Here is a 20,354-nt window from a genome sequence, read left to right on the forward strand (position 1 = left end):
TCCTCAGACACAGACATCTGAAGGCTGAGAACAGTGGAAAGAAATGAAGAGAAATCAGATTTCTGGAGAAACCTCAGGGCCAGACTTGGAGGCTGATGTTTAAAAGTATAGCTATCATTCAATAACTAAAAAGCAACACAATATAGAATCTCAAAGTCATTCCTATCCTGGAATTTTCTTTGGCCCTCGACTTTGCCACTAAACAGCCTCCTAGCCCATGAGGCTAGCAGGTAACTGCAGCACCTATCGTATGTATTTAGGATTATAACTTGCATTACATGAGAATTAAAAAGAAATGAGGCTGTAAATGAAAAGTCTGTTATGGACGGATCTCTTCTAAGTGATATATGTGATACAAATGATTAGCATTAACTGATCTTCTTGAAGAATGTACTAGTATAATTCATTATAATGGCTTCAAAGTGCAATTAGTGAACTATACTGTAAATGACACTGCTGTTCATAGACCTACCCATAAGAGTAATTATATTTTGAAAACTACTTAGTGAAAAATTGATTGAATGAGTCCTATGGGCATAGATAATTGAGATAAAAATATGTAAACAAAATGCCTATTAATAGGCTTTATGGCACATTTATGTATTTACTTGGTTAGCTAATATAAGGTTTTATAATAAGGAATAATTTTTAACATTACCCTCTTTAAAAAGCAGATTTTAATATCCTAAGATAAAGGGTGGGGGGAATGTCTGGTCTCTAGAACAAAATAGAATTAAAATTTCATATGTGGTAGTTCAATTAGGTTTTCAGGACAGGGCCATAAGAAAACAATTGGATTTTAGTGACTTATAACAACAGTAATAACATCAACAATAGACATTATGAAGGACTTTCAAATTATAAAATGTTATTGTTATTTCCTTTGAGCCTCACAATAGCCCTGTAAAGTAGGTAATGCTCATCTGCATTCTGCAGACGAGAAAATTGAGTTCAGAAAGTTAAAAGACTTGCCCTAGGTCAAGCAGTATAGTCCAGAGGAAAGAGCAAAGACTGAACTTGGAGCTCTTGGGAGTTACAAGACCTGAGTTCAATTTGTGACTGCCATTTAGTACTTGTGTATACTAACCTGACCTTTCTGGGCTTCCATTTCCTCATCTATAAAATGAGACTAGATTAGATGACTTCTAAGGTCCCCACATCTATTATTGTCTAACATGGCTACTAACTATCAGAACCTACACACTTTAAACCCAAGTCTTCCCCCTCCTCCTGCTAACACAGACAGGTAGGTGAGTTTGTTTTGCTTTCCAACTATTAGGTATAAAGGCTCTTTTGTCCCACTGTCATTTTTTGAGATCCCACCACATTCCTAGCTCACATTCTGCAATCTCCTAGGACCCAGGACAGTCATAGTACTCCCTAACTGTTCAGGACTATGTGTATGACACCATGGTGACAGCACAAGAAGACAAAAAGAAGTTTTCTAAAATACTGTAGAATTAGCAGAAACCCCAACCTGAAATCTGGATTAAAATAAGAAACATAATGCTTATCATTTTAATGTAATCATCTACTATTTATGCTTATATTAAAACTATAATAGTCAAAGCAAAAAATGCCACAGAAAATACAACAGAAATCAGAAAGCGTTTTGTCACTAGATTATTGGATAAAATGAAAAATTGTCAAATGCACATGTTGATCAATTAAGACTGATAAAACAAGAGGGACACGTGTAACCATAAAATTTAAGGATATACATATATGTATATGTATATGTATGTATAAGTGTGTGTAAATATGCAGTCAATCCTAAGCAAAATTCTGAAGATGGGGGTTATCTTTTTTTGCTTTCCAATTACCTGTACAGTCTCCCAACTTCAAAAATCCTTTGCTAAGAGATTGATTGATGTTTTATTCAATTCCAATTCAATTCAAGAAATGGCCATTAAACAACTTTGTGCTAAGTACCTATCATGCTAGGCCTTTGAGCTATAAAGACAGAAAAAAAAACATGTTCTTCCCTCAAGAAGTTTATACCCTACAGAACAGGCATATATATATATTTTTATTTGCATATATATGCATATCCCTATTCTCTGTGTCTATATAAATGCATATATCATATGTATGTATATATGAATGTATATATCATATACCTGCATGTGTATGTATACATGTGTATGCACATATGTATGCATTATATACGTGTATATATAATATATACACACGTGTGTGTACTACATGTTTGTGTATACATCTGTAAGCAACTACATATACATATGTATTTGTGTGTGCTCATACATAGATGTATCACATCCTCTGGGCTCACTCTCCCAGCTGTCACTGACATAGACAGTTTGGGATATCAGAAAAGAATGGCTACTCTTCCCCTTAGGGTTCTAGGGGGTAACACTAAGTGCTTGTAGTTCCTAACATTATCAAACATGAGCCCCATCCAGTGACCATGCTGCTCTCCCCAACTCCACAATATCTCTCCAATGTTGATGAACTAAGTGGTATCAATTAGCTTTTATAAAATAATATTTACTGAGAAGATTTAGCAAGGACAGAAGTATACACACACACACACACACACACACAACCACCACCACCAAATAGTGCTGCAATCTCCCCTGAGAAGTGCAGACTCAAGTTTAAAATGGTTGATATGAAACATCAGAAGTACACTTCTTTGTCCTGAACCCACAGCATGTCCCTGGGGAGAGTGGGCTCACAAAATCTGCCTCACAAAAGTATTGAGGAATCCATGTAGGGAAGCTGTGTGGCAGAGGATCACTTACTAATGCTGGGAGTTCTTTCATCTTTGAGAGATATGCTCACCAAGTTCATTTCTGAGTGTGGTACTCTGCGTCACTGACTCCTTGCAGGATTTATCATCTTTGCTGATGGGTCAGTGAGGGCAAGGTCAAGCAAGTTAACCCTTAGGGCTTGCTTCTAACCACACTCAGTTACTGTTATTACCAGCTCATGTGGACCCTATACCTACTTTGTTCTCCAAGGGACTTTTCTAAAAGGCTTTTCTGACCTTTCAAAATTCAGAAGCTTATAAACTTGGCCCATTCATCTCTGGAAAAATGACTGACCTAATATAAGGAAAAAACTAAAAAAGAAAGAAACATACACCATGTGTTCAGGGACACATGGCAACCATATGGGTTGATGATACAACTGTTGCTGCTGCCCTTTCCCCACCTCAGAGGTTCACAGTAGTTCTTTCTCCTTTGAAAATAAAAAATGAACAGAGAAGGGCAAGACAAATTAAGGTAGAGAAATATTGATTCTTTCATATGTAAGTTCAGTTCCAGCTCCATCATCAGTACTTCTGGCTTTGAACATAAGCAGATAACTCATAACACCACACCAGCCTCTTACTCACATGTGGCTAGAAGCAGGCTCATCAAGCCTCCACACGTTGCAATAAAAATCATGCTTGAAATATCGTGTATGCTGTTAGGACTAGATCCTTATTGGTCAACCACATAATGATAGACAGATAGACAGACAGACAGACAGACAGACAGACAGACAGACAGATAGATAGATAGATAGATAGATAGATAGATAGATAGATAGATAATGAAGAGACAGGCAGATGGGGATGATATATCTATCTAGTAAGAGATAGATATACAGACAGAGATATACAGGCATGGACAGACATATATTTATGGATGCATGTATGCATGCATATATATACATATATATATACATACATATATACATACATATACACATAGTAGACAGTTCTGCAGACTTTTATGTAAAATGATTTTTACACAATGCAAATTTGCCCCTACCATCCACTTCATTTAGTCTATATAATGAAGGTATACACAAAATAATACCTTTATATGAGTACATAAATATGTACATTTAGTACATATGTACTAAAATATAGACATATTAAATACTGTACCATGATAATAAACAGAAGTATGAAGTGAAAGGCAAAGTTAATAACAAAATATGCACAGTACTGTACAATAAAGTTAACACAGGTATGTGGATTTCTTTCAGAATTCTTTGCATAAAGTCAAATTTGTACAATGTGAATTTATTCAAAGCAAGAACTGTCTGTATATACATGCACATACACACATATATGCCCACAAACACACATATAAATGTATATATGTCTATGTCCATCTAGATACCTATATCTCCTAAACAAATACCTCTGTGTGTGTGTATGTGTGTGTGTGTGTGTGTGTGTGTGTATGTACAGATCTATCTATCTACATACACAGATTTTTGGATGTTTATATACATTTATATATACATCTATATAGATATAGGTATCTAAACATAGCTATAAAGACATATATACATTTCTAGATATTTATATAGCTCTACATAAATTGTATAAACTATATAAATTTATATAGAATTACATAGTGAGATCCAGCTTTAGATAGATATATGTTTACCTATCTAGATCTAGAAAGACCAAGAAATTAAATGTTTGTTTTCATGTGGATAGTGATTTATTTGTTTGATTTTCTTTAAAAACAGCATATACAACTGAGAGACACTGAGAAAGTAAAGAGCATCAGTGAACTAAAAAACTCTTAGGATGAAAAGGTATAATGGAAAAATCAGTAGAACAATAGGTAGAATAAGTAAATTAATATTTCAAGGGAAAAACTCTCTCGCTAGAAAATCAATAGCGTAAGTGATACAATAATACTGAAGAATTCCTCTTAGGTCAAGAGTGAAGATAGGACAAAGCAAAGAATTATGAGTGAAAAGGCAAAGAATGGAATCAAGACACCTGGACTAAGGTTATAGCATACTTCCTACTACTACCACCATCAAGAATTAGCATGCTTTGGGCGAAATTCTAGAATCTTCAGAAGGGAAAAGGAATAAGAGTATGGAATAAAGACAATACCCCTTTGAAATGAACATTAAATAATAATGACACTAAAATAGAAAATAAATGTGGTGTCAGAGACAGAGGTATTTGGGTACTATAGTTATCTGAAATGGGAAAAGGAAAGATTTTTTAAAAAGAAGTTTGAGGGGATAACAATAAAAGTAAACTGAAGGAATTTAGAATTGGTAGGGGAGACGAGGGGAAAAAACCAAGACAAGATTTGTAGAGAATATGAGCTAATACTAAAGAGAAAGTAAAAAATATGTCCGTGTGTGAGCAGGTATGTAGTTGAGATGAGGAGAGTTATGTTTCTGTTCTTATCTACTAAATCCATACATTATATATGTATAACATGTATCTATTATCTACATATGATGTATGTATTATATATCTATCTATATATATATGTGTGTGTGTATGTTTTGCTATTTTAGATACATGGATATTTAATCAAAGAAAAAAACCAACAATATCCTTAAAGTAAGTGGATTGAATTTACAAAAAAAAAAACCAAGGAAAATAAAGGAATGGATTTCTTAATTTCAACAATTTTCACATTTAGAAACACATGTAAAACATGAAGAAACATATTAAAATAAATTTATAGAAAACAAATATATTTTATTTTAGCTGATCTTAAAAAAAACAGAATTGTAATGATGATCTTAGAAAAAGCAACAGTAAAGGTTGCTAAGGTAAAGAGAGACAAATAAACTGTACTACACTTAAAGGCAACATAGATGTAAAAAAAAAATTAAATATACATAACCACATGGAATAGAAGCCAAGAAATTCTTTTTTACTTTTTTTTACAAAGTCATTTCACTTTACTTTAAAGACAACTAAAATGCATTGTAAAAGGAAATTGATACTAACACAATAATGCAGGGAAAATTAATGTGCTTCTCTTAGAGCTGGATAAATCAAACAAAAAGGCAAAGAAGAAGGGAAATAGATTTGACCCACCTATATCAATTTCTGAATAGGAGTATTAAAACATGTACCTATAATTCAACATCCTGTAAGTCTTTTACAAAAAAGAAAAAGTATCATGTACTAGGACATTATGTAGTCACCAACAAGTGCAAAAAGTTACAAACATCACCTTTACAGAACATAGTACAATAAAATAGCAATGAATAAATAAAATATGAGCAAAAGAAATAGATCTAATTAACAACTAAGTAATGACACTCTGAATAATGAAAAGGTAGAACAGATAGTAATTATGCTAAAGATAATGATAATAATAAACATATATATATAAACTTACGAGGCATAACTAAAGCAGTTTGAAGAGGAAAAAATTGTCTCTGGAAACATATTAAAAAATTAGGAGAATGAATGGGAGAATCAATGAACTGAGCATCCACGTTAAAAGACTAGTAAATAAGCAAATTAGCAGCCCTAAAAAAAAGTACAATAGAAAGGACACCAATGTTGAAGGAGAAATAGGAAATTTTAAAATAATGAATACAAAACTAAAAAAAAACCTAAAAGCTATTAATCTTTTTAAAAGACTAACAAAATAAATAAACCATTAGCTACAATGATTAAAGAATAAAAATTATCAAAATAAAACCGAGTAAAGTGAATTGAATTCAAAAAAGAACAAAAATACTTCTCAGAAGTGATTATATGAACATATATGCTAGCAAAATTAATTCAAAGACACTTAATGAATATATCACAAAACCCAAAGTATCTAAACAAACAAAACTAGAGAGAGACCTCTTAAAGGATCTAATCTAAAAAAATGACCTAAGTAAACTGCCAAAGAGAAAAAGAAAATCCTTGGGCAAGTTGAAAGGCAATGTGCCTCAGTAGATAGTGTTTTGTACTTAGAGTCAGTAAGACTTCAAATCCCACTTATGATACTTATTTTATCTCTACATCTCTGTGTCTCAGTTTCCTTACCTGAAAAGCAAGGGGAAGGAAATAGTCATTTATTAAGCACCTAATATGAGCCAGGTACTATGCTAAGTGCTATATGAAGAGTATCTTATTTGATCTTCAAAAACAACTGGGAGGTAGGTACTATTATGATTCCCATTTTACCGTTGAGGAAACTGAGGTCGAGATTAATTGACATGCACAGCTAGTAAATGCCTAAAGCCAAATTTGAACTCAGGTCTTTCTGACTCCTGGTGCTATAACTATATAAACTTTATCAGAAGCATCAGAAATATTTGCCAGAATCCTGTCAGTCAACAAGTATTTATTAAGCATCTACTCTGAGGCAGGCTCTGTGCTTAGCACTAAGGATACAAGGAAAGGCCCTTGTATAGTCCCTGCCCTTGAGAATTTCAGAGTGTCCTGGAAGAGATGAAATACAATTATGTTAATATATATATATATATATATATATATATATATACATACATATGTATATACACACACACACACACAACACACACTATATATGTATATATATATGTATATATATATATATATATATATATATATATATATATATATATATATATATACATATGTATATATATATATATATATATATATATATATTCACAAGATAAATTGGGGATATGTCAGAGGGAAGGCACTAAAATTAAGGAGAACTGGAAAAGGTTTCTTGTAGAAGGGCAGACTAGCTAAGATTTGAAGGAAGCCAGAGAGGCTAGGAGACAGAGATGAGGAGGGAGAATATTTCCAACTTGGGAGACAGCCAGTGAAAATGCTCAGTCAGGAGATAGAGTGTCATATGCAAGGAACAGCAAGGAGATCAGTGTTACTGGATTTGCAGAATTCTCGGAGGGGAGTAAGGGATAAGTAGATTGGAAAGGTAAGAAGGCACCAGGTAATGGACCTGTCTTCTGTAAAAGTACAGATGAGAATATGAACCAGGTAAACCTTTGAACTTTTCAGAATATCTACTGAAAACTATACCATTTCAGTGATACCTTTTCTACTTTTTTTCTCTTTCTATGTTAGTTGTGAAGTCCAGATTTTCTGAGAGGAAATTATGAGAAATTTTAACACTTAAACAGATGTTCAATTTGTATGTTTCTCTCCCTACATTAGACATAATATGTATACATATATATACATATATATTTATATTTCACACAAGACTGTACATCTTAAAAGGTGTCACTGTCTCCATGATGTCAGCTACTATTCTCTACTTTGTGACTTTTTTTTTTAGCATAACTGATTGTCACCTGCCTCCTTTTAGGAAATATGATGACAGAACTTACTGCCAGAAGGAGCTCACAGTCCCCTTTTCTTTGCAGAATAACACAGCTTTCTTAGGTTGTTAAAACAGACTTGTAGCAGTTGTTCCAAGAATTAAGCGGTTTGTTCTCAGCAACAAGGAGCACACGGGATGAAAAGTCATTGGCTCATTCACAGAGCAGCATGCTATGAAATTTGGTACTACGTTATTTAGAATTTCTCTTTGTGCTTCCCAACTAGCTACCATCCTTGTCTCTCCTAGAAACAAGCACTAATACTACGGTCATAACTATAAAATAGGGTTGCTTACAGCTAATTCATCATGATATTGGCCCACAAAGATTCTTTAAGATCAGCAAAAGGTGAAATTTTTTTGATTGCATGTAATATTACCATAACCTTCCTCCTGTTAGTGCCTAATTTTGTCTCCTGCAAAAACAAAACAAAAAATGCAATCATATTTACCGTACCCTAAAACTTCAATGAATTAGAAGTGGGTGTTTGAGTGGATGGAACATTCTACTTATCTTAAGGCTATGATAAAAATATTTTTCTTTCAACTTTTGCTAAAAATCTGATAGATAGATAGATAGATAGATAGATAGATAGATAGATAGATGGTAGATAGATGATAACACAGATATGTATATGTGTATATTTCTATACATATCTATGAATATATTTACTTACTTTTCTGTCTCAGAGAATAAAAATATTTTGAACATACCTCCTTTGACAGAGACAGTGTAAGATAGTAGAAATAATACTGGTTTGATGATTTGATTTTGAGTTCTGATTCTGCTCCTGTGAGACCTTGAATCACTGTGTGATTCTTTACTGTATTGTCCTGTGTGACTCACTTTACCTCTATGGGCCTCAGTTTCCTCATCTGCAAAATGAAAACATTTGTTGCACTGCTAGATATCATCTACAAGCTCTAAATTATTAGTTTAAAATTTTTAACCATTTGATTTGGGAGCCTCATGTTCCTATAAAGACATAATTTTAAAACATCACATGAAATTATCTGCCATAGGAGCAAAAGCCATATGTTCTCTTAATTTTATATCACTTCAAGTGCCTAGCACTGGAGTCATAGGACCATAAATTTACAGCTGGAAGAGACCTTAAAAATCTCATATCCAAACTCTTAATTTTAAAAATAAGAAACTAAGACCCAGAAATGTTAAATAATTTGCCTAGGGAAACATAGCTTGTGCTGAAGTATTAAACCCACTTCTTCCTGACTCTAACTCCATTTAGCCTCTATCCATTATAGCAAAGGTGTCAGATTCTGCCATGTAAAACTCCTGAGTACAGAGGAAAATAGACTAAAATGTAATTGGGAAATGTTTTTAAAAATTAAAGTGTAATGCAACACAGATAATATTAATTTATGATTTTCTAAGAAGTCAGTAAGCTGCCTGTTTCCACTTCAGTTTGACACCATGGCACTACAGCACACTGTTTTAAAAATCTTAATAAATTTACTTGATAAGCTTTGTTGCTTAATAAATATTTGTTTGAATGAATGAATAAATAATTGAATTTTGTAGTACTATGGATATAACATAGTACTACAGATATAGAAAGTGCAAGGAATGTGTAATGATCCTAAGCCGTGCCATGATATGAGCTCCTTTTATGGTCTTTTGCCTCTTCCTAAAAGCCAAATACAAAATAAATAAATGAATAAATGATGAATTCAGTGTTATGGTCAGATAGATTTCAGCTAATCAAGATTTTATTGTCAATAGTACATTCAGTTTTACCCTAACTCACAATTATAAATAAAATAATTCTATGTTGAATTTCTTAATCTCTAAATCCATGCTCATTTAGGGGCAAGGTATATGGGTCACTGCTGACAATCTGGGCTGTTTTAAAAATATTCAAATACTTAGTTCACTAAATGATGCATTCACTGATCTATATAATACTGGAGCAATTAAGCACTTTTCCCAGTAGTTCTTGTCAAAAAGAGAATATTTTCCCTAATAATAATATAAGTTCATGTTGTCAAATAGAAGACTGCTGTTTTGATTGCTTTTTATTGCTTCATGATTTAATCTATTCTATAAATCTATTTTTCTTTTTTAATCAACAATAAATAGTTTTTGATGACCATAGTCTCATGATACAGTTTGAGGTTTAATAATGCTGTGATCCTTTCATTTCTATCTTTTCTCAGGCTTTTCCATAAGATTCCAGACTTTTTGCTCTTTCCAATGAATTTTGTTATGGTTTTGTCTAGATACATAAAATATTCTCTCTTATCTTAATAATTTTATTGGCATAACAATAAATCTACAAATTATTTCAGAAAGTATTGTCATTTTTATTATATTGGGACAATCTAATTGTACAGAGAAAATTTCTCTCCAATTATTTATCTACCTTTATTTCTGTAAAAAAGTGTTTTGTAGTTACATTTATGCAACTTGCATATGTATTGGTGGGTTAACTTCCCAATATTTTATGCTTTTTATAGTTATTTTGAGTGGTATTTTTCTTATCTTCTCTTGCTAGTTTTTGTTACTACTGTGAAGAAATGATAATTATTTTTATGGATTTATTTTATATCCTGCTACTTAACTAAAGCTGTTAATCATTTTACAGAAGAGTACAGTAATGGACTAGGAATTAAGACACTTGCCCAAAACTATACATGTAGAAAGTAACAGAGTAGGAATTCAAACACACCACATAATTCCAACTTCAAGTCTCCTTCCATTGTACCATTTTGCCTACCTCTGAAGGGCCACTTTTTCCTCATAGATAGAGAAGTATTGGAAGAGAAGATGGGGGCGGGATGGGAGTGGGGCAGAGATGATGTCAAGAAGAGTTGTAGAGAAAGAGAAAAGAGAGGATTCACTTTGTAAAGACTCTGTTTTCAAAGTATGAGGCAAAGTCGTATGCTGAGATGGTGGGGAAGGAGCAACAGAGGAGATTTGAAGAGAAATGTTTCCAATAACCTCTGTGAGGAATGTGATAGAGAACAGAGGAATAAACATCCTTGGAATATCCTTATTCCATAAGATCCCCTTCTCTTATTGGTGAGTTCCTCCTGGGGTCTCCATTTTGTGGAAAGGCCCAACCTTTATACTCCTCCCAGCTGTGCTTCTGACCTCTTGAACTTTGATCCCAAGACACACTTGCCAGCTTTCCAGATTCCTTTGTTGTTTTCCCCATTAGATTGTAAGCTCCTTGAAGACAGGAATTTTTTTTTTGCTTGTACCCCAGTACTTCACACAGTATCTGGCACATAGGAAGTATCAACTAAATACCTGTTGCTTTGCCTTATAAAAGGATTCAAAGAGTCCTGCCATTGCTATTTAATTGGACAAGTCTCATAATTTCTCTGAGCCTCAATTTTTTTATTTGTAAAATGAAATTAATAATAATTATATTGCCTAACTTGAAGTGTTGCAGTAAGAAGAGCACTGGGTAAATCTTAAATACTTTATCATTTCAAGGATCTGTAAGTTTTTATTCCTTCCATTGATACAGATCACAACTACTCCATAATTTAATAGTCTTCAGCATTTATTATTGCTGAAAAATTCGTCACTTAAAACCAACCAATGAGTCACTTCAAATTTAGCTAGGCTGCTACTTGGACTACAGATCTAGAGTCCACTTTTGAATATACTCCATTTCCATCTTAGTAGGACCTGCTGGAGTTTCACCTCCATTGGCATAGCCTGCAAGAACTTAAAAATAGTTTCATGCCATGAAAGGTCAGCAGAGGACATCAGACTCTGAGAATAACATTTTTCCTTCAAGACTCAGGTAAAATGCCACTTTTTTTCAGTAAGCATTTCCTGACCCCACTTAGTTCAACATGTATTTATTTTGTATATAGTCTGAATGTGCTTGTGTATATTGCATATGCACATATATAGCTATGTGTACATAAATGTGTGTGTGTGTGTGTGTGTGTGCGCGCGTGTGTGTGTGTGTGTACCTGCTATCATTTCCAATAGAGTATAAGCTCCCGAGCATTAGGGACTGTTTCATATTTGTCTTTGTATCCCTGTCAACTAGCAGGCACTTACTCACTTACTATACTGATGGATAGAATAGAACTAATAGAACTTCTGGATTTTCCATTAGTTATCCCTCATTCTTGACAGATGATCAAACCATCTTCTATTTTGATCAAATATTTTTATGACATTCTTTGCCTAGTTCTTTGTAATTTATGATTTATTACATACTATAGATTACTTATACTTCCTACGTATCTCTGCATTGCCTTCTCACCAACACTACTTTTTTTTTAATTAGAACATAAAGTGTATGAAGGTGAGCAATATAAAATAATACTAGAAAGGTAGGTAGGAGCTAGAATTTTGAAGGCTCTACATGTCAGGGTGAGAAATCTTTCATTTTATCCTAGGGTTTTTTTCAGCAGCAGAATGACATGGACAAATATGATTTTAGGAAGGTTAGTGGATGGATTGGAGAAGAGACAGATTAGAAATAGGAAGAGTAATATGTTAAACTATCATCAATTCCACAGGCTGGCTCAGAAAGTCAAACAAAACATTTCTGTCAAGTGATCAAGGTTCTAATCTTTTTTTTTTTCAGGGTTCTAATCTTACTCAGCATCCCTGCATAATCTGACACAACCCTTTTCTCCTCCTCAATATTAATTTCTCTATAGGTAAAGTAAGGAAGAAATAATAGCTAAATATAAAACAAATACAAACCATTACCTTTGTATTTTATAGTAATTTTAAACTGTGTATGCCAGAATAGGACTAACTTGAACTTTTCAGCAATATGAAAAATCAGCATTTTTTTGTCTAATACAAGAATATATATTATTATCGATGAATGGCAATATTATACTGAGAATTGGAAAACACACTACTGCATTAGACATATGGTATTGCTCGTCTAAGCAATCAGTTTTCTTAATAAGGAAAGATGCTTAAATGCATTATGAAGCTGTGAACTTATAATTTGGTCTTGTAATTAGATGAGACCAGTCTCTCCCATCATCCTTCAATTTCATTATTTAGGTGATACTATCTACAATAAAATATTAAATCATACATGCATGCTTAATGGAATAAGTATTTTTAAGATTGTCTGAGGTTTATGCAAAAAATAAGAGCAATTCCCAGAACCATTTTAAAGGATTCCTGTGACAAATTGCTTTTGCAATTTTCACTTCATCCTTAACTATAAAATTAAGGTATCTTTGGTTTTGGGAGGGACGTTTATGTAGGGGGAGATTGTTAAATTATACTCGCTGTTGTGTTCTCCCAGTGCAGTAGCCCACCATTCTTTTCCTTTTCTTCTGGCCAATGTAATCTTTCTTCCCTGAATAAAAACAAGATGATTTATCTTAAAGGGTTTTGTTCCCTTTTTAGTTGCAAGGAAAGTACCACCCCATTATCAAACTGAAAACCAGATAACGTATTTCATGGTTACAACTAAGTTTTGTCAATGAGTGGTTTTTTTATGTTCTAGTTTTCCAGAACCAGAAAATTTTGTTGCTTCTTTAAATGTGTATGAGTGTTTTAGTTAATTCTGAAAACACACTAGACATGTGGAAAAGACAGGTGATTGATCAAGATAAAAATTAAAGTTGGGTACTAGTGGCAACATCTTTCAGTTTCCAGCCCACAGGAGTCCTGGTACAAATTAATTGTTTCTGTGATTCTTAGACCTTCAATCAATCAGATGTAAATTACACCATGCATGATTGGCTGCCGTTCCATTCTAGAGTTCCCCATAGAGAGCCGTTGGCTGCCAACTGCTATAGAGGCACAACTAAATAGCAGCCTGGCTGCTGCCGCACTGGGAACCTGACCACAAAACCAGAAGAGACAGATCTGACTTCCAACCACAACAGCATGCCTTAGGCAGCCAGCACCCTCCCAGGATGATTCCCAGTGCAGAGCACCAAAGACATTTTTCAACCCACATACAATGCCAGCCAAGTACAATAATAACATACCACTACAGGGTCAAAGTCTCTTAAAACATAGTCTTTTACATAAGTCTAAAATAGCATGCTAAAGCACATGAACATCTGGCCCTATTAGTAAAGGAATATTGAAATTTTTGTACCAAGGACCATTAGCACAAAATCTGCCCTCTCATACCTGATGAGAAGGAAAAGCACTACTGGGAAGGGGAGGCTGGAGAAAGGAGCTCATATCTGGTACCTTTTCATTTTAATTAAATCTGGCAACTAGGTGCTAAGGACATTGCTGTTTTATATCTGTTGAATGACTACAAGTAACTTTTTTGTTCTTTGGTCATTTCTGACCCCATTTGGGGTTTTCTTGGCAAAGATACTGGAGTGGTTTGCCATTTCCTTTTCCAGCTCATTTTACAAATGATGAAGTGAGGCAAATAGAGTTAAGTGACTTGTCCAGGGTCACACAGCTGCCAAATGTCTGAGGCCAGACTTGAACTTGGGAAGATGAGTCTCCCTGACTTCAGGCCTGGCACTCTATCCATTTCATCTCCTAGCTCCTTCAAAATTCAATGGACTGGGACAAAGTCCTAGTTGTCATACCTTAATTATAGTCCTACCTGTCAGAGGCTATGTACTATTTTAAATAAAGTTTAAGTATTGATAGTGAAAAACAAATAATTCAAATAGTTCACAAAAATAATCACTGCACGTGCTTTTATAGATAACAATAATAACAACAGCTGAAATTCTTATTTCTTTTATTACTATCTCAGCTCTGCTTCTGACTCCTTGGACTTTGTCACTGTGCCTCAGCTGCCGCCTCTCCCTGAAATATCCCTCTACCCCATGGTTCCTTTCTCTCATTTATGAGTTTCCCCTTGGAAGCACCATCTTGAAGGGCCTAAGAGCCAGCCATCCTTCTCCTCTCTCACTACTGCTCCCGACTCTCTGGACTTTGCCACCATACTCTATCTAGGTATTTTCCTTCCCCTGGCCCCTTCAAGCTTCCTTTTATGTGCTAACTTGATCTATTAGAATATAAACTCCCTGAGGGCAGAAAATTATTTTTCCTTGTATTTGTATCCCCAGTGCTTTGCATATTGCTTGGCACATAACAAATACTTAATAAATCCTTGTTGATATACTACAATCCGTTTAAAGATACAAAGAGATCAACCAGAAGACTTTATTACAATGTTTGAAATGAAATACTGAATGAAGTCTTAAGAAACTTCAGATTCACATTCTCCTCACTAATCTAGCCATTTTAGGATAGTTTTGTTAATTGTGGTGTTGAATTTCATGTCCACAGAAGAAAGATTGCAAAAAGTCAGAAGGGCAGATTTTTGAAAAAAATCTTCAAATCACAATGAAATGTATTGTTGGAAATGGGGAAATTGAAAAAAAAAACTGAAATTTGGGGCAAATATATAATCTCAAACCTGTTAATTCAGATTAGTGCAAACATATTTGGGCAAACAAATTTGGCAAACATATTATCTTAAACCCACTAATGCAAGCTTTATTTGTTCCATCATAAAATAATATAAATTTCAGTTTCTGTATTAGACTCAAATAATTTAACAAAGCATAGTATGACATACTCTACATAGCTATAGTGTTTATATAGTATTTTGAGGTTTGCAAAGCCCTTTGTGTATGTTGTCTCGTTTGATCCTCATAACAACCCTGGAACATAGATTGCTATTATTTCTAACTTACAGGTCAGGAAACTGAGGTAAGAAAAGTTAAGTGTCCTGTCCAAAGTCACAAAGCTAGCATGTGTCTGGTGTAGGATTGAAAATCAGCCTTTCCTGACAGAGTCTAGCGTTCTATCACTATGCCACCTTCTGCCTTATTTATTATCATAACATATACAAAAAGTATAATCTCTGCCCTCTAAGGTACTATTTCTTAAACAAACCAAATATATGTCACCATATATTTCCAAGAGGTCATGATGGTGACAACCATCTATGAAATTTCATCCTATAGCCTATTTGTTGTTTTTTAAACTTTATTTGAACATAATGTGTTAATTTACTGGGGTAAAATATCAAAGTTTGGAAAATCCATCTGAGCTAATGACAAAGAATTAGTGTTCATATTCTATGTAGATTGGTAGGATGATTTTACGAGATGATAGAGAGACTTTTTCGAGTTGGAAGATAGTAACTGAGATACCTCAGAGGTCATCTAGTCCAACCCTTACTGGAAAAGGTATCCCCTTGAGAACATACCAAAGTGGTGTTCATCTACTCTTAACTTGATGACTTCCAGTAAAGAGGAACACAATGTATTTTGAAGTTCAATCCATTTTTGGATAGTACTAATTATTAGGAAGTTTTTCTTTTGATCAAGGAAATTTGACTCTTTGCTATTTCCATCCATCACTACTAGTTCTACTTTCTAGGGCCAAGCAAATTAAGTCTAATTGCTCTTCCACGTGACAGTCCTTCAAATACTTGAAGAAAGGTATATTATATCTATGCCAAATCTTCTCTTCTGCAAGCTAAACAGTTCTTTCAATCAAGTTCCTGCCATAAACTCAAAACTCTTCCTTATCCTACTTGCCCTCTTCTGGTAATACTCCAGCTCATCTATACCCATTCATAGACTCTAGGATCTTATTAACAGGACCAAAATCCCAATGCTTTTCTCAGAATATACAATCAAAAGGTGAGTAACTCTGTGGCTACCTTGGGATGATCTTAAAACAGGAACATAGTCAAATAATTACAGCAAAAACATTAGTGCAATTAAAAAAAAATTGAAGCTCAGGTACTGCAATCCTATCAATCAGTAATGTGCACCAACAGTTTTTCCAAATGATCTATTGACCTAATCATTTCAGGACTTAATAAAAAAAAATTCAAAAACCTGGCCCTTTAGACAGTCTTTGTAGTTAGAACAGGTATAAATGCCATATTGGGGGGATGGAGGCAAGATGGCACAGTGAAAGCAGTGACTTGCTTGAGCTCTCCCCCAAATCCCTCCAAATACCCGTAAAAAGTGGCTCTAAACAAATTCTGAAGCAGCAGAACCCACAAAAAGACAGAGTGAAACAAATCTCCAGCCCAAAACAACCTGGATAGTTCATCAGAAAGGTATATCGTGCCAGCCTTGGAGAGGAACGCAGTTTGTCCTGGGCACACAGGCCCCAGTGAACCTGGAACAGGCCTCAGAGGACTGAATCGCGGGCAGCTATGGCAGTTTCCAGACTTCTCAACCCACGAATGCCAAAGACAACTTGGAAGGTCAGTGGGAAAAGTCTGTTTCTGTGGTGAGAGAAGCACAGGGTCTCAGCCCCATTCCCTGAGCAGCTTGGCCCCTGAGGTGGCTGCCTCCTGAACTTCTGGCCCACAGACTGAGTAGAAATTGGGTGGCTGATCAGAGGGGGATTGCAGGGATCTCTTTGCCAGTGCTGAGGCAGGAATCTCTTTCTTTGTCTCTGCTTGGATCTGGGTCACAGTGCTGGGTGGTAATCCTGGAGCAAGCAGGAGCACTGGTGTGGTAGAGCTTGTAGTGGTGGTGAAGAGAAAATCCTTCTCACAGTTCCAAGACAGAAAAGACTGCTTCTGATCGGTCACTCATAGACCACAGCACAGGCCAGGAAAAGAGTAAACACCTTGCCCCTTATCATACCACCTTGGAAGAACTGAAAATTTACAGGTCCCTAGAAGTATCTCTGAAAACAGCTGTACAAATCCCTGAAACTTGGGACAATACATTTTCCACATTGGAAGCAGACTCTTACCTTAACAAAGAGATTAAAACTCAAGTAGTTGGCTGAGATCATTAGTAAACCTCGCAAAAAGAGTCAGACTATATTATCTTACTTTGGTAACAAAGAAGATCAAAACATACAACCAGAAGAAGACAACAAAGTCAAAGCTTGTACATCCAAAGCCTCCAAGAAAAATATGAATCAGTCCCAGGCCTTGGAAGAGCTCAAAAGGGATTTTGAGAAGCAAATAAGAGAAGTAGAGGAAAAACTGGGAAGAGAAATGAGAGTGATGCAAGAAAATCATGAAAAACAAGTCAACAGCTTGCTAAAGAAGACCCCAAAAAATACTGAAGAAAATAACACCCTAAAAAATAGCCTAACCCAAATGGCAAAAGAGGTCCAAAATGCCAATGAGAAGAATGCCCTAAAAAAGCAAAATTGGCAAAATGGAAGTCTGAAAGCTTTCTGAAGAAAATACTTCAAAAAAAAACCCAAAAAAAACAACAAAAAATACTTCCTTAAAAATTAGAATAGAGCAATTGGAAGACAGTGACTTTATGAGAAATCAAGACACTGTAAAACAAATCCAAAAGAATGAAAAATTAGAAAACAATGTGAAATATCTCATTGGAAAAACAGCTGACCTGGAAAACAGATCCAGGAGAGAGAATTTAAAAATTATTGGACTATCTGAAAGCCATGATCAATAAAAGAGCCTAGACATCATCTTTCAAGAAATTATCAAGGAAAACTGCCCTGATATTTTAGAACCAGAGGGCAAAACAGAAATTGAAAGAATCCACAGATCTCCTCCTGAAAGAGATCCCCAAAGGAAAACTCCTAGGAATATTGCAAACAAATTCCAGAGGTCCCAGGTCAAAGGGAAAATATTGCAAGCAGCCAGAAAGAAACAATTCAAGACACAATCAGGATAACACAAGATTTAGCAACTTCTACATTAAGGGACTGCAGGGCATGGGATATAATATTCCGGAGGGCAAAGGAGATAGGATTAAAACCAAGAATCACCTACCTAGCAAAACTGAGTATAATCCTTCAGGGGAAAAAAACGGTCATTCAGTGAAATAGAGGACTTTCAAGCATTCCTGATGAAAAGATCACAGCTGAATAGAAATTTTGACTTTCAAATACAAGACTCAAGCGGAACATGAAGAGGTAAACAGGAAAGAGAAATCATAAGAGACTTATTAAGATTAAACTGTTTATATTCTCACATTGAAAGATTATATTTATAACTCATGAGATCTTTGTCAGTATTGGAGTAATTGGAGGGAAAAAATATATGTATGTAGATAGATAGATAGACAGACAGACAGACAGACAGACAGACAGGTAGATAGGTAGATAGATAGATAGATAGATAGATAGATAGATAGATAGATAGATAGATAGATAGATAGATAGATGGCACAGGGTGAGTTGAATATGAAGGGGTCATATCTGGAGAATAAAATTAAGGGGTGAAAGAGGATTATACTGGGAGAAGGAGAATGGGAGAGGTAGAATGGAGTAAATTATCTCACACAAAACAGACAAGAAAAGGCTTTTACAGTGGAGGGGAAATGGGGGAAGGTGAGAGGGAATGAGGGAATCTCATTCTCATAGGATTTGGCTTAAGGAGAGAATAACATACACAATTGGGTATGGAAATCTGTCTTACCCTACAGGAAAATGGGGGGAAGGGGACAAGAGAGCAATGGGATGATAGAGAGGAGGGCAGATTGGGAAAGGGGTAATCAGAAGCAAATACTTCTGAAGAGGGACAGGGTCAAAAGAAAGAATAGAATAAATGGGGGGGCAGGATAGGATTAAGGGAAATAGAGTTAGTTTTTCACAACATGTCTATTATGGAAGTGTTTTGCATAACTGCACATGTACAACCTATATGGAGCTGATTGCCTTTTCAATGAGGGTGGGTGGGGAGGGAGGAAGAGAGAAAATTTGAAACCCAAAGTTTTAAAAACACATGTTTAAAAAAAATATTTTCACATGCAACTGGGAAATAAAAAATACAGCAAATGGGGTATAGAAATCTATCCTACCCTACAGGAAAACAGAAGGGGAAGGGGATAAGAGAAGAGGGGGAGAGATAGAAGGGAGGGCAGACCAGGGGAAGGGGTATTCAGAATGCATGCCATCTTGGGGTGGGGGGAGGGGTGACATGGGGTGAAAATTTGGAATTCAAAATCTTGTGGAAGTAATGTCAAAAACTAAAAATAAATTTATATTAAAAAAACAATTAAAAAATGCAATATTAGACTTGCATAATCAAAGGAAGATAAGAGATATTCTCATTTCTCTCTATCACTAACTGGTATAACACTAAACATGCCTGAATTTCTCCAGTAATAGTTTTCTCCACTAATGTTTAAAACATAGTAATCTACATCTGCTGTGACTTTTTCTTCTACTATGATTTTTGGAATAGCCACATCAGATCATGCTCACTATGTGAATCAGCTTCAAGTTCATTTCAGTAGGAAACAGTACTTTGCCACTTACCAGAAAACATTCCTTGGATATAGTGGGTAGTTATTTGTGTACTATTTTGTGGAGAGAATCTCATTTGAGTACAGTTGAACTAGATGAATTTTAAAGTTTTATCTAGT

This window comes from Phascolarctos cinereus, unplaced genomic scaffold (assembly GCF_003287225.1).
Source record: "Phascolarctos cinereus isolate Bilbo 61053 unplaced genomic scaffold, phaCin_HiC Scaffold_5;HRSCAF=322, whole genome shotgun sequence".
Lineage (NCBI taxonomy): Eukaryota > Metazoa > Chordata > Mammalia > Diprotodontia > Phascolarctidae > Phascolarctos > Phascolarctos cinereus.